General features: G+C 43.5%; 1 long non-coding RNA gene across 2 annotated transcripts; it reads right to left on the minus strand.

Moving 5' to 3' along the window:
- Positions 1–2,747: 2,747 nt before the first annotated feature.
- LOC121672774 lies at positions 2,748–5,848 on the minus strand. 2 transcript variants are annotated; one of them, XR_006018989.1, is made up of 3 exons: positions 5,508–5,848; positions 5,261–5,412; positions 2,748–3,156 (listed from the first exon to the last, which is right to left on the minus strand). It is a non-coding gene; the product is annotated as an uncharacterized LOC121672774 (long non-coding RNA). The 2 variants fall into 2 exon arrangements; XR_006018988.1 differs by lacking the exon at positions 5,508–5,848 and having other exon boundaries at positions 5,261–5,483.
- Positions 5,849–13,321: the final 7,473 nt, after the last annotated feature.

Below are 13,321 nucleotides of genomic sequence, written 5' to 3' on the forward strand. Positions count from 1 at the left end.
GGAACTCTCCGAGGGGGCAGAGCAGGAGAGCAGCTGGCACACGGCTCCAAGCCCCTCGCCAGCACTCCCAGGTACAGATTTGCCACATCCACCTCTGGGCACAAACTCCATCATTTTGGAGCTGGGATTCACCCTGAGCACAGTCTTGTTCTGGGGAACCTAAAGATTATGTGTAGCACTGTGAAGAAAAAGAGATAAAAATCCCACTCAAATTTCCCTTCCTGCAGGAGAGCATTGATTGTTTTTGTGCTACTAATTGCTCTGTGTTTAAGGAAAAAATTCTGACAGTTCTGGTGAGTCCTGCTTGCTCCAAAACACCTGGGACAGAGAAGCTGTCACTCTTGGAGGGAGGATGGCTAACTAAAAACTTTCTGTGTTTTCTGTAACCAGAGAAAAATTGTCAAGGAAGAATGTATACTGGCAATGGTTTTTCAGGTGTTTTTCAAGGGCAGAAATGAAACTGCATGCCACGTGACAGGGACATAAACCATCACAAAACATGTATGTGTCAGAAGAGGTGTAGGGTGGTTTTCTTTGCCTTTTCCACTCCCTTTGTCCCTGGCCTTGCAAGTGGGACAAATGCTTCTCAAAATGCTTCTGGGACAAATGCAAGTGGGACAAATGCTTCTGGGAGACTCTGGGGGAAGGGAAAGAAGAGTCTAGGAAAGAGGCAGATAAAACTGGAAGCAGCAGGACGTGATGGATATATTTGCATATCATTTTGCATTCGTGAGAACAATCATAACCCACTTATAGAGGGATGACATCAAACAAATGACATATCAGCAAATCAGTTTTAAAGCCTTTCATTTTGTTTCCAAAATAAAGTCTCTGCAGTTATTTTCCTTTTTAATCTAGGTCCATCCAATCTATTTACTGGGATTTATGGACTGAAATTTGGGATAGCTATGTTTTATCTGTCATGCCAAAAATCAGACAAATAAACACAGCCTTGTTAAGTGGGACTGGAAACTGCGGGGTTAAGGGATAATGATGAAAAATGTGTCTGAATGGGAGCAGACACGGGCAGCTTCAGGGGTGGGGCCTGTCTTTGATCACCCGGTTTGATCACACACAGCCCCTGCCACTGGGAGAAACCACTCCCCGACCCCTTCATTTCAAACAATTCCCTGCCTAATTCTGTTTCCAAAACTTTTCTATACTCGAGGAAATGGGGCTTCCTTTTTATGGGAAGGAAAATGATACAAGCAGAGCTCAGTAATTTTCAGAATATATTGGGAAGAAAAGGCATTTATTCCGTCAGGTACCAGCTGAGCCCTGCAAAAAAGATCTTTTGATAAAGCAGAAAAGCCACTGATGATGCAGAAAAGACACTTGAACCTTGCAGAAACGTTCAATAAATGTGTCATGTTTGGGGGAAACCAATTTCAGCTGTGGTCATACTGCAAGATGGGAGTGTTCCACAGTGACCCTGAGTATGCAGCATAGCACAGGCCACCACTGGTCACTGATACTGGCCACACAGCTCTCAGAAGTGGTCATAGTGATTGTCAGTGGTGCTTGGGCCATCACAGATGGGCAGGAGTGAAAGCAAGCTTGGAAACCAGACCTAGACATACATGGAACAGCATATGGAAAGGTAGGACTAACAAAGGATGGGGATCTGTTCCAAGTTATTCCATTCACTGTAGGGTTACAGAAGAGAACTTCATATCTTTTTAATGAGATTTCAAATTCGACTGCTAAAGGTAATAATGTTGTTGTAATTTACAGAGATATTTGTTTCTTCAAAACTGTTGATTAAGGAATTAGAAGTATATAAAATTAATGTAGCACATACTGAGTGGATTTCAAGGCAAGGGATTTACAAGCCTCACAGCAGAGCTGCTGCAAACACAGGAGCAAGGTATTGTGTCTGCCTAGCTCTGGTGGGGCTCAGGTCTTGCTCTGTCAACGTTTAACACTTCTGTCTGTGGTTTTGGGGAGAAAATGAAACCGCCACAGATGACATAAAATCAGAAGAAAGGTGAAGAATGAGGTAGTAAGTCATCGAGGCTGAACATTTGGGCTTTCTAGCTTGGCATAAATAAACGGTGTTTGTTTGTTTTTTAATAAGGTCAAGCATCAAGCCATGTATTCTGGAAGTCAGGAGCCAGGCTGTGTTTGCAGGACAGGGATTGGTGCCCAGAAAAGCAGGGAGCCAGAGAACAACTGAGAGATTATGGAGAATTAAAGCTCCTCATCCAGCACTGTAACTTGAAGGTAAAGGAATGATTTTGGTGGGATAGAGGGAGGAAGTTTGGCACCGGTAAGGAGACACTCTTGTTTCTGTGTTGGATGACACATGAAGATTTCTGTAGCAGAACCTAGCGGGGTCTGAGACAGGGCTGATACAGGGAGCCTTTCTGACCTGATAGTCTATGAACTGAGCTGAGTGTTTCAAATAATGCCTGGTGTGGGTGGATGAAATGCGTGCCAGCTCAACCCAGATGTGCCTTGTCTTCCCGAAGCCTCTTGTGGGAGCCAGGTGCTCACTCCCACCTCCTTGCTGGGGCTTTGTGTGCTCTGGACACACGGATGAATACAGAGGTGGGGAAAGAGGGGTTCAGGTGATACATTTTACATTTCCCCTTTGCTGCTGCCTTTTGCTCCTCTGTAGCTGCTTGGTGAGAACCAACTGTAGCCTTCAAGCACTAGAAATATTTAAAAATCATCCCTTTTGCTCAGAGGAAAGGGGGCATAGCAAACAACTGCCATGTTCCCCAAGAGATCAATAACACCCTGCAGGAAGCTAAATCGTCCTTTATTAATCTGATGAATTAGCCTGATACAGGGAGGAATAGATCAACAGCATGGAAAATAAATGCATGCCCTGAGGCAAAGCTTGTCAGCTATGGAAATAGAAGTGTCTTTTTTTTATCCATAACAAATAATCTTGAAAGTTAGGCTGGGAGACCAAAGTGACTTCTGAGGTTTGTTAGTGCAATGTGGATAGAGAAACTCACTTCTCTCTTTGAAAAGCAATTACACAATCATGCAGAGACAAGCAGTTTCCCTGCTGTGCTGCTGAATTAGAAAGCCTGAATATCTTCCTTCTTATACTTGGAGAGGGACTGATTCAGCCAAGTACTTAGGTGTATGTTTCAGCTCCAGAGTCATTCCAGGAGCTCAGCTTTAGCCTTGAAGTATGAGGATCTGGGGAAAAAGACAAAATGAAATGGCATCAAATTTCTATCTTCTATTGAAGAAGGCAAAAGATAGTTTTCATAATAAGGAACAAAAATCAGCACACCTGACCAGCCACCCTGAAGAGGCAGCCCTGGCCCTGGGTTTTTCCCTTGCCCTTACGGGAACAAGTTGCGCACAGCCAAGAATCATTGTGGCTTTCTCTCTGAAAATGGCATGATTCAGCTGTTCCTTAGAAAATGTGATCAGCTTTTTGAAAGTCTCCACACTACCTTTGGTTGCATTGATTTGACCAAATCAGGGCTGGCTATTTTGAGTTTTCAAAGCATAGCCAATTTGCCAGTGTGGAGAGACTCCTGATGTGACTTACGGACATGGTTTGGTGGTGGACTTGGCAGTGTTGGTTAATGGTTGGACCCAATGATCTTTGGGTCTTTTCCAACCTAAGTTAATCTCTGACTCTATGATTTGTGCCCATTTTCTTTCAAGAACATGGTGCAGCATCACCCAACCATGCTCTGCGTGGGCCAGAGCAACCCGAACCCACCAGCTCTGCAGCAGAACTGGGGCAAATTCTTGTGACTGCTGGAGAGTTTTGTTTCCTGCAGGTGCAGGGGCTCAGCAGGAGCTTTTGCACACCTGCTCATTTCCCAGTAAAATAAGCATGAACGATTATTCTGGAGCCAGGATGATTGACATGTCAACTCTCATATCACTTAGTGTTTTCGCAAGAGTGAGAATTTCAGTTTTCATTTCAAAAGTCCGCATTTCTTGCTTAAACTGTCAGAAACTGCTTGAAGAAATTTTAAGTCAGATTTAGGATTTGAGGGCATGTCAGAATTTGCAAATGGCTGTACATGGCAATCTGAATTGATATATATGGCTCTGAAATTGCCACTGGGGACAATTTTTTGAAAGCATGCTAAAGTAACTCTGGAAGAACTTCAAGCAGAGAGCACAAGGATCTTGGTGTATTTTCTTGGTGTAGAGTTAAGGGCTACATTTTCCCCACTGAACTCCACAGCCTGAGTCAAAATTGAAAACCACTGTGGTCTCTAATTCAATCTTTACAACTTACTACTATTTTTTATTAGATAGAAAATATAAATACAGAAATAGTCCCTTACAGTTATTGGGTCTGTGCAAGACACAAGGTGTTGCCAAAAAAGCAAGAGGGGAATTCTGCAGGTGCAGAACCCAATTCAAATGATAAACTACCTCCAGTGTCACTGCTTTGCTCATTTCCCATCCCTATTGGCAAATATGAATTTTTTTCTGAACCTACAACACTGAATAAAGTTATGTAAATCTGGTGCAATGAAGAAGGCTTTTAAGCTGTGGTAGGTATATCATGGTCCTCTGCCATTCTGTGAAATTGCTTTACAGCCAGGCCATAATCGCAATGACAGACATGCTTGATTGAGTTTTGTCTCTCTGTTAATCTATGGAGTCATTTGCAGGTGAAAATGAAGAGCTATGTGTATCTGGGAAACTGGGGATGCACTGAAAAATTATCCTTTTAATACTGAGCATGGAGATTCCCTTGTGGTATTATAGGAGTGCATTTTAGGATTAGAGTCTTTGGAAGCTTCTCGTTACAAGTGTGATTGATTTTTTAGTGTTTTTTCCCCATAAAGTAATATTAGATATTAAAGAGCATATATTTCAGGTGATAGTGAAAAACTGAAGATTAAGGCAAGGTACTGCGAATGTGAGTGCATAAGAGATGGTGAAGATGACTCATTTCTCTAATGCACAGAGTGAAAGCTTAACTGAAAGGGTGAACAGATGAGAGGCAGAGCACAAGTGGTGTTTTATTGTCAGATCCTGAGAAATGTCATTTCAGACTCTCAGGGGAATTCTGCCTGGGCTTTCCTGTTATAAGTACAATTTGTTGTACATGAAAGAAACCAATGACGGGGGCATGGATGGCCTTTCACAGTGGGATGAGGAGAGCCACACATTCCAGGCAGGGTGGATTTGCAATGGCATGTACCAAAGTAGCCAGGAAGGCTGGCTGTGTCCTTTCCAGGTAAGGATGAGCCAAGGAGAGCTACATCAAAGTGGGGGAAGGTTATCTTGAGTCTACAATAACAGACTTGGTGGGACTCACCAGATCCTGAAGCGGTGCATGAGGTTAAATCCAGCCGGTGCAGACTGGAAGGGCTTTTCTCCTCTTTTTTTTGCATAACCGGGTGCATGCTGCTGCTGGAACCTTGTGTGGCTGCAGTCATCCTGTGCAGCCCTGGAGGGTTCACACTGCCGCTGTGAAAAGGAGATAAAAGCTCTTCTTATCTACATGGCTCCTCTCAGATATCAAGATGATTAGGCACACATATTTGTGAAATGTGCCCCAGCACCTCTTATTATTGACGACAGGGATGACTGGGAGCAATGAGTCAAAGTGAAAAATCAAAAGACAAGGTAAGGCAGTGGGGAGATCGTGACTTCCAGTCACCAAGGCTCTGACATGGTTCTTGCTGACAGGGCTGCTTCCCACCCAGAAGGAAAGACCCTGACAACAACCAGGTTACAGATGGTGCAAAGAGGTTTTGGTTGCTCCTTGTCTAATCATCATAATATGAGCTGTCCCCCTCTCCTGAGAAGGCTGTCCCTGGACAGGTGACAGTGTGGAGCAGTGCCAGAGCAGATGTCAAGAGGCTGAAGCAAGGAGGGAGTCACTGGAGAGGACTTGGCCCTCCTTGAGCAGACCCATTTGATTTTCCCGTTTCCCTTGGAGAAAGAAGAGGAAGAGTAGACAAAGTGAAACAAAGAGTACCTTCACATATTGACTCGTTTCCATGCCCAAACCTGTGTCCTTAAGCTCTCTGCTGGCTCCCCTCATCTGCACCCAATTACACACCCAGTAAGATGGTGAATACTGGGGGATCTGATCATATTTCTGTGGAAATCAATGGCAAGCCTTCCCTGGTTCTGGACCAGGCTTCTGTGAGGGAAATGCTTCTTGTGAACTAGGAAAGTTGGTGGGAGAAAAAAACCCAACTTCTTAAAAATCCTTTGCAGTGATCAGCATTTGAATTTAGCCATTCAGGGACTTCTGATCCAGTGTAAGTGGAAAATTGTAACCTTTGCTGAAGAGCGTGATTCTGCTCAGCAGGAGGTGGCAGGATGCTCCGGATCTCGTGGGCTTGAACCCAGAGGGAGCTTTGTTTTTAGGTCTCCTGTTGACTAAGTTCTCCTCTCTCGTTTAGAGAGGGTAGTGTTACTGTAAGGAGGAATATTCAGATGATTGTTGCCTTGGGCCCTTCAGAAAAATTGCCACATTTTACATTAAGGGCAACCTTCCTCACGTAGTACATCTCTGCAATTAATTGTCTTGACACATGATTAGTACCTAGGGGCAAGGACGGATCGTTCTGTTGATTGGGCAGGGATGCGTTATTAATTGTATAAACTGGCTTATAGTCAAAGGACACAAACCAGTGGCTGCAGTTACTGTCACTGTGGAACTGATATTTGAAAGAGCACTGGAGATTTGTGGCAGGGCAATGCTCCTTTGCCATCCCAATATGATTAAGATTCTCTCACTGCAGCTCCTAAGAAATTAGTCTTTAAACCTGATCCTCTGCAACACCAGGTCAGTTGGAATTTCTGGTACCGTGCTGCACCCTCTCATTTTCTTGTGTTTGTTTTCCCTCATTGCCCAGACATGGAATGTGACAGACAGAAGAGTGCAGGCAGCTTCTCCCCAGCTGGCAGGGAGCAGTGTGGAATTTTGTACTTAAAAAAGGAACAAGCTGACCTTGACTCATTCTGAAATGACATGATGCTCCTTTTAGAGTTTTAATGCCATTTTTTCTGCCAAGAAGTCATTTTGAAAGGAAATAAGTTCATGAAGGATGTTACAAGATTTAGCAGAAGTAAATGTCAAAAAACTCAAAAATTATAATAATGGTCATATAGTGTAATTCTTCTCTCTGTATCCCATGTAGGTGAAGCAATTTTATAGCTGTTGTTACACTGTGCAGGATCTCTTCACAGTATTAATTACCAGATGAGATAATACAGTTCAAGCCTTATATACTTCACTAAAATGAATCCCGAAGTTTTCATTGCTGATTACATGCTCTTCGTACTAATGAGGATGCTTTGGAGAGCATACCTGGACATACAGGAGGCAGCCACAGATGAGTAGGAATGATGGCTCCTTCTACAGGTGAACGTGTACAGGAGAAGCTGCAAGGTGGAGGCCAAATGAAAGTCTGACGGCCCAAGGTGGGGGGAATGTGTGAGATGTGATGAAGATGGAACCAAATATTAAGGGTTTTTTTCAGGTTAATGCTATTAGCTGTGAGTTGTGCATTGCAACACCTGCAACATCTCTGCTGACAGGAGGCAGTTCCATGCCCTGCATTTTATTCATGTTCTTTCTCTTTTTGTTTCCAGCTGTGAGGGCTCTGAGGGGAGCAGCTGGTGCTTGAATGCTTTCAGTACCTCTTGCACGAGCAGCGCCCATGCTCATTTCTAAACCTGTCCAACACCCCTGGAGCTGGTGGTGGTGCTGGGTCTCTGGTGGTGCCCAGGGTGGGGAGGACACTTCTGCCCTCAGCCTTGGGGTGACCCTCCTGCCCCCAAGTCCTGCCCAGACACATGGCTAACTGGCTGCCTGCGTGCAGCTTCACACAGTACTGACAAAATTCCTCATCTTGACAGCATCACCCTCTGCTCTCATTACTTTAGAAACAGAAATTGTCCATACCAACTTCTTAGAGTGATACCTGAAGGGAAATGCATGTTATGGTACACACTGTTATTAAGTGCCTCAGGCACCAGCAATCTTTTTTCCTGCCAGCACTGATTCATTAAGCAGCATAAGGAAGTATAACAGTGATGGGTATTAGCTTATATCTCCCTTGCTAATCAGACTCTAATTTGTCTTCTTCATTTTTGTTTCCAGTGTTTTGCATTGTTGTAATGAAGAACAAATAGCACAGGAGAAAAAGCACCTACAGAACTGTAGCTTTTTGGCTTGTGCATTTCTACCAGGCCCAAGTGGTTCACTGATAGGACTTTTATATATTGCAAATTCAAAAAGAAAGACTTCTTGGTCTAAAAATTGTCTCGATTTAAATGGGATCTCAAATTGAGAGTAAACTTCTCAACTTTAAGCACATTCAAGAGCGGCAGGCCATTGTACCTGGTGATGTCCAGGGCCCTAGAAAACTTAGAGAGGAAAAATAGGTAAACCAGATAAAGAAGAAAACAGCCCAAAAAAGGCATCGTGAGAAATACTGAACATTATGCTCTCTCCCCACAGGAGAAAACCGCTCAAACGTCAAGAGCAGCCTGGTTTGTTTCAGCAGAAGCATGGTGAGGTGCAGGAGATTCCTGTGCTGCCTTGCCGAGAACGTGTCAAAGGCTGTGGTGCCCTGGTTTTTGCAGGGCCGTGCAATGCTTCACTTTTACAGTTGATCACCTTTGTGTTTGTGTCAAACCTCACGGAAAAAAAATATAACCTAACATAAACCACACGATGTACAGAGCGAGGTGTGGGAGTGCTCAGGGCATGCAGTGGAGATGGACAGGCAGCCCCAGCGCACAGGAGGGCTGCACAGCCGAAATGCGGCCGAAATGCGGCCTGGCCCCGGGCAGATTTTTATGCCTTGCTGAACATTTTTCTCAGCCAGTTGTGTGGAATTTCCTTTGTTTCTGGCTTCTGCTCTCTGTTACACCTGTGGTGATTTGCAGGAGGAGAAGTGACAAAAAGCTCATCCAACTAGAAGCCCCAGTGTCTCAACCCTGTACACCTTCCACAGCATGAACACTTTCACAAATGCCTTTTTATTTTAAAGCCAGGTCCTGGGAAGCTCTGGTTTGTTGCTGGGCTCTGTGGTGCTACCCCAGGGCTCTCAGTCCCTTGTGCCAAGAGTGGCTGGGTGTTGGCAATGGCCCCTCTGCCCTCAGGGCTTGGATCCCATAACATTTCTTTCCTTGTTCTGTCAGAAATGACCCCCATGCTCTGCTCCTGCTCACATCCTGAATTTTTAAGCATCTTTGGATAGTAACGACTTCAGAGCTACTCCTGAAAAGAACCCTGAGATTAACACTGCAACAGCAGTAAAAGTGATGCACCAATCTCTAATAAAGGTTAAGTGCCCTGTTAACCAAATACTTCATGTCTCAATTCAATTTAAACCCTACTACGAAAAATTTGTTCCTTTGAAGTGGACAAAAAGTGTTTTCAACTGATGATGCACATTTTAAATTAATTTTAGAATTATTATTATATTAAGATACACTAATAGCAATGAAGGTATGTGTGTGGGCGCTTGGGGCAAGACCAAGGCAAACACATTCTTCAATATGAATTATTTTTCTTTTCACCTATCATGTAATCACCCGTAACGTGTTTTATTATTGTTAATAATTAATTTGCATTGTATTAATATTTATTATTGTTCTGGCCCTCAGAAGAATCCAAGGGCTCTGGGGAGCAAAACGAGCTCTGTCAAACTCCTCATGTTCCAGCTGCAATGGGAAGGTGTGATCATATTGCTCCATGTAGGCAGAGGTGTGCTCTGTGTCTGAATTTAAAACATCACTGAAACAAAAAAGGAAAGATAGTTCTGAGGGCGGGTGTGTTTCCCCAGGTCAGAGCTTCTTGCAGTGTCTCTGGTGCTCTGGGTGTGGATGACCTCCTCTTTTATTTATTTTTGTTGGAGGCAGTAATTTTGTGAGTAGTTTTCTAGGCAAGCAAAGGTTGAACTTTTGAGGTAAATGTACACGGCATGACCTTTATGTCTCTTAGCCACTGTCAGGCTTCGCTGAGTGCTCTGCACCCTGACATTCAGTAAGGCAATAAAGAAATGAAAAGTACTAATGTAACCTTTATAAAAATAGTTGAAATGATAGTTTAGTTTTTAATCTCCCACTATGGTGTTAAAATAAGCTCAATAAACTTTGGCAGTAAATTACATTCAGAAGGAATTCAATTTAAATAACATTATGGTTATGATAGTCAGCAAATTATGTCCTAAACTGCTGCTTCAAGAAAAAAAAGACACATTTAGGGTGGGATTGTTGACCTTTCCAATTTTTGGATAATACTTGGGCCACTATTAATTTTTCGGTAGTTGATCTGGAACCTGAGGTCCTTTCTTCTTGCATATCCTGCCAAGCAATTAAGAGGATGTTGTAGATTAGCACCTCTCAGCCGCCAGGGCAGATGAGTCTTGTGTATTTGAGCTGCAGCATTGTGCTTCCTGTCATCTTTAGAAGTGACCTGCACAAAAAATAGGACCAAAATGCTGTTTGAAGAGAAAGAAATGAAACAAAGGAATGGTTTAAACAAGGTTGTAAAGTTGTTTGATAGTGAGAATAATTTCTCGGGCTTCATATAATGTGACATGGTTTGCAGGGTGATCATTAGAGATCAGGCTATAAAATCAGGCTGAGCTTGTGGCTCTGAAGTACCCGCTGGAAACTGAATATGCCATAGGCTCACATATCTGAATACGTGCTGGAAACAACTGCTGTGTGATGATTGAAGTCTGTATGTGAGATAAAAGTTAAGTAGAACAGTATATACAAGAGTATGTCTTTCATCGTACATGGAGGGATCTGAAACTATTTCTCAAACACATATTTCTCGGAGTTGTTTTTCCCCAAATGCTCTCCTTTTGCAGTCTGTGGTGATACAGCAATCTTTATCCATTGCCCTGGATGCAATTTTGAGCTCTGATTTGTCTAACTGCACAAAACATAGGAAGGTGAGGGACATGTGCCCAGCACTGGTTTTGTTGGATGTTTTAATTCATGAGAGATATCACCATTCTACTGGTTCTCTTGCAAAATTAAATCCTCTCCCATGTAGTCAGCCTTTAATTGCCTGTAGTGCTCAGACAGAGCTTGGAGAGGAGCCATAGCAGGATTTTTCTGAATAGGTAGGACTAGAGAAAACAATGGTTCCTGAGCTCTGCTCACCCTCTCCTGCCTCTGTATCTGCTCAGCCTGACTGCATCTTTCACAGTGGAAGGGGACATATGGCCTGTCATGGGGGAAGCACCAGGGAAGATGAATACAGTGAAAAAATACAGTATTGCCACCAGTTCAACTAGACTAGGAGCTATTACTGGAAGACTGAGTTTATTTCTTACAGCTGTGGGGAGGTTTCTGTTCCTTTGAAGCTGAGGAGAGCACAGTGAAGGTGTGGGAGGTGATTTTCAGTGTGGGGAAGAGGGACAGAGGAAAAGCAGTTTGCACTACCAGGGAAAATGTGCTAAAGGGAAGGAAACAAATATTGCCTATGGGTGATAAAAAGATAGATGCACATTATAGAGTAGTGGGGGCTATTTTCTGGAGAAATTGTGATCTCTACTAGCAGGTGAGCAGGATTGCAATGCTAAAGACTCATTGCATTGTTCCCAATGCTGCTCTAGACTTAGGTAATTTCACACTTTCTCTATGAAAAAATAATCTGCTGAACGAGTTTTACTGTATAATTTTCAATGAATATAATTTAGAAAGGTTTCAGTAAAACAGCTCTTTACCCCTTGAAGGAAACTGAGAAGTAGGAGGTCAAAAATTAGTGATCTAGTTTCATGTTATTAGATTTCTCCTAATCAAGGCAGCAGTGAATATACTGCATTCATAGAGCACCAACTGTGTAGAACAAATGGATTATGATTTTTTTTTATGGTGTTGCTATAAATACTTTGTCCCTACCTAGATTTGCCATTGGAAGTGAAGTATAATGTTTTAACACATGTAAAGAAAGCACATAGTCATATCTGCATAAAAGTTTTAACTTTTTGTGACTAATTAGGAATATGGGGACTTTAAAAAAGTCTCGGTTCTTTCTTCTTGAAAATTAAGGCAGATGAGTGTGTTACAGATGCTGAATTGAAGGGTGTTTCAAACCTATGGTTGTATTGTTTCTAGCTGGACCTTAATCAAACTGGGGGCATTTATATACTCTTACTAGATGAAGATGTGACTTGTTCCAGGGCATAAAACTGATAAGAAAGTGTAGTGGTTTGGTCCAAAATACTCATTACTGTTTATCTGCTGTGAGATAAGAATTAGGAGAAATGCAAAGCAGGCACCAAGCTTGAAAGAATATAAAGAAGTTTATTAACAGACCTAAAAGAGGGGAAAAAAAAAATTATACCACCTTCAGAACTCTCCTCCTCCCCCCACCTTCCTCCCTTCTCCCACTGACAGTGTAAAAAGACAACCCTTAAGATGTTCAGTCTGTTTACCACTTCCATAACAACCTTGTTCAGTCCATTTAGAAAGAGAAGTCTCTTCTTGCTCATGCTATGAAAACATTATCACAACGAGACAGCCGCCCACTTCCAAATATTGTTCAGTACATTTAGGAAGAGGAGTCTCTCTGCTCGCCTGTGAGTCCCTTCCCCCGACTTGCAGCTTTTCCCACAACTGCTTTCGAGGGTCCACTCTTGAAGTTTTTTGGGGTACAATTTTAAGGTTGAGCCGTTCAGAAACAAAAACAGAGGCCCTTCTCCTTCCCTGGGAGCAAAGGGTCTTCATCATCTTCATCGTTAGGACTATCTCTGGGAGCATCTCTAGGGACTGAGGTTTTTTCCTTTCCCATTTGGAGCAAAAGTCCTCATCTGGTTCATCTCTCCCTGTCCAAACTTCTCATGAAATTACAGCTGCGTCAGCATCTGCCTATCTCAGTGCAGGTGCTTTTGCTCACGAGTTGAACACTCCACCGCCCAGATCTTCATGAAATTACAACAGGATACTCTGATATATCATAGCTTCACAACAGAATTTCAGCTTTAAGCATCTCCTCTCTCTCTTCCCTCGGGGTTTCAGCTCTTCACAGCAATAAAAAGGGTTAATCTCACCTCGGCCTTGCAGCTTTGCAGCTGGAATGTTGAATGTTTCTTATCGCAGTGGAGAGGGGGGAGAGCCGAGCCGCTCCGGCTGCCCACAGCAAGGCAGTGGGGGGGGGTTCCATGGCTGGAACAGGTCCATCGGCTCCAGGATGGCCGTGGCCCGGCCCGGCCTGGCCCAAGCAGGGCCTGGCCGGGCCCGCTGGCCCCCACACGGGGCCCGCAGCCACCTGTCCCAGCGCCGGAAACGAGAGAGAGCTTGGAGGGGGAGTTTGCCTATTCTTAAATGTGGATCACAGAGGTGATCACAACTTTAAGTGGCTTAGAGAATTGTCCATATTCAAACTGGC

The sequence above is a fragment of the Corvus kubaryi genome, unplaced genomic scaffold, assembly GCF_017639235.1.
Source record: "Corvus kubaryi isolate FWS band 111438036 unplaced genomic scaffold, C.kubaryi_AGA036_p1.0 64951, whole genome shotgun sequence".
NCBI classification, from domain to species: domain Eukaryota; kingdom Metazoa; phylum Chordata; class Aves; order Passeriformes; family Corvidae; genus Corvus; species Corvus kubaryi.